This window comes from Peromyscus maniculatus, chromosome 5 (genome assembly GCF_049852395.1).
Source record: "Peromyscus maniculatus bairdii isolate BWxNUB_F1_BW_parent chromosome 5, HU_Pman_BW_mat_3.1, whole genome shotgun sequence".
In the NCBI taxonomy this organism is placed as follows: domain Eukaryota; kingdom Metazoa; phylum Chordata; class Mammalia; order Rodentia; family Cricetidae; genus Peromyscus; species Peromyscus maniculatus.
Window position 1 is genome coordinate 28,660,269 of NC_134856.1, and position 2,190 is coordinate 28,662,458.

Genomic DNA, 2,190 nt, shown 5'->3' on the forward strand with positions numbered 1-2,190 from the left:
TGGCGGTCACATTGCATCACCAGGAAATACAGACAAATGAATGCATGTACTCAGCACATTTTCTCCATTTTATTCATTCTGGATTCAAACCCGTGAAAAGGTATAGCCCACATCCAGACGAGCACAGGGCAGTGGGTACAGTAATTGTGAACAGACAGATGGCCTGGGGACAGCACATTGGAGACTGGGCCACCTTATGGAAGTCTGAAAATGCCATGTAAGGGGCAGGGGGGCAAAACAGCTTGACCACACTGATGCCATGCCAGGCTTAGAAGCCCAGACACAGCTTCTAGCAGGCAACACCTGGACCCAGGAAAAGCCATAAGCTGACCCCACCCAGGGAGGGCCTGCATCTAAGAGGAAATACCTGACATTCCAAACATTCCCTATATCCCTGGACAAATGTCAGCCAATCAGGGTCCTGAACCCTGGAAACCCCCTCACCCCAAGCTCTGCTATGATATAAACCCAACTCTGGGGTTGGGGATTTAGCTCGGTGGTAGAGCGCTTGCCTAGCAAGCTCAAGGCCCTGAGTTTGGTCCTCAGCTCTGGGAAAAAAAATAAAAATAAAAAAATAAGCCAGGCGGTGGTGGTGCACACCTTTAATCCCAGCACTGGGAGGCAAAGGCAGGCAGATCTCTGTGAGTTCAAGGCCAGTCTGGGCTACAGAGTGAGTTCCAGGAAAGGAGCAAAGTTACACAGAGAAACCCTGTCTCGAAAAACAAAAATAAAATAAAATAAAATAAAATAAAATAAAATAAAATAAAATAAAATAAAATAAAATAAAATAAAATAAAATAAAATAAAATAAAATAAAATAAATAAACTAAACCCAACTCTGCCTGAGCTCTGGGCTCTCTGCTCTCACTGCTGCATCGGACAGAGAGTCCAAGCTCTGAGCTTGAAAATAAAGGCTCTTTGCTTTTACATATGGGATTCATTCAGTCTCCATGGTGGTCTTTTGGGAGTCTTTGCGATCTTGGCATAGCAGTAAGAAATACAGATTTTATCCAATAAGTGGAAAGAAGAAATTCCTTTTTTTTTTAATGTATAGAACACTTCAAAATTTGCATGTCATCCTTGTGCAGGGAACATGCTAATCTCTGTATCTAATTTTAGTATGTGTGCTAATGAAGTAAGCACCAAAGAGAAGTTATTAAAAGCAAATATGATATAATAAAGAGATTATTGTATCATATTCATATGCAGTGGAGGGGGGTGGCTTGAAGCCAAGACTGGTTGGTAAGTGTCTTAGTCACTGTTCTGTTGCTGTGAAGAGACACCATGACCACAGCAACTCATTAAAGAAAGCATTTGATTGGGGTTTGCTTACAGTTTCAGAGGTGTAGTCCATAGTCATCATGGTGGGAAGCATGGTGACAGGCAGGCAGCCTGGAGAAGTAGCTGAGAGTCCTACACCAAAGCCCACCCCCAGTGACACACTTCCTCCAACAAGGCCACACCTCCTAATCCTTTCAAATAGTGCCACTCCCTGATGATCAAGTATTCAGATCTATAAGCCTATGGAGGTCATTTCTTTCTAGCCACCACCCACAGGAAGCCTCTGACAGTCTACTAGAAGCCCATGGTCATAAATATCCAACCAGGATTAAGGAGTAGGAAAGTGTGGACTTCACATCAAGGAATCAGAATCACCACAGCTCAGGAGAAGGAAGAACAAAGGATGTTCCTTTGCTGAACCAGGATAGTGAACTGGACTCACAAGCAAGAGTCGGGGACTTGGATATAGGAAGATGAGGACAGCTCACTCAGGCTACTGTCACTTCAGGATTTCTAAATGATCTAGAATTGTGGCGTGGTCCAACCTTCTGGGGGGGAAAAGGAACTCGGACCTGAGTGAGGGGGTTACCCCTTTTCCATACTCCCCATTCACTCCATGACTTTGTAACTCATTTTTTGACATGGTCTCTCACCAAACCTGGAGCTCATTGATTTGGATAGGTTGGCTGGCCAGAGAGCTGCCTGTCTCTGGCTCCCCAGCACCAAGGTCACAGGCACAAGCTGCCATGCCCAGCTTCTACAAGGATCCTGGGGATTTGAACTCATATCCTCATGTCTGCAGGGTAAGTACTTTACAAATGAAGCTCTCTAAGTTCCTTCTACTAGGTTTTATCAAAATGTGTCCTGACTATACCAACAGCCCTGCACATCATTAAATCACAATACTCA

The 2,190-nt window shown here is 44.3% G+C and overlaps 1 pseudogene; it reads right to left on the minus strand.

Annotated features, from left to right (window-relative positions):
- Positions 1-1,044: 1,044 nt before the first annotated feature.
- Positions 1,045-1,143, minus strand: LOC121829874 (U6 spliceosomal RNA; annotated as a pseudogene).
- Positions 1,144-2,190: the final 1,047 nt, after the last annotated feature.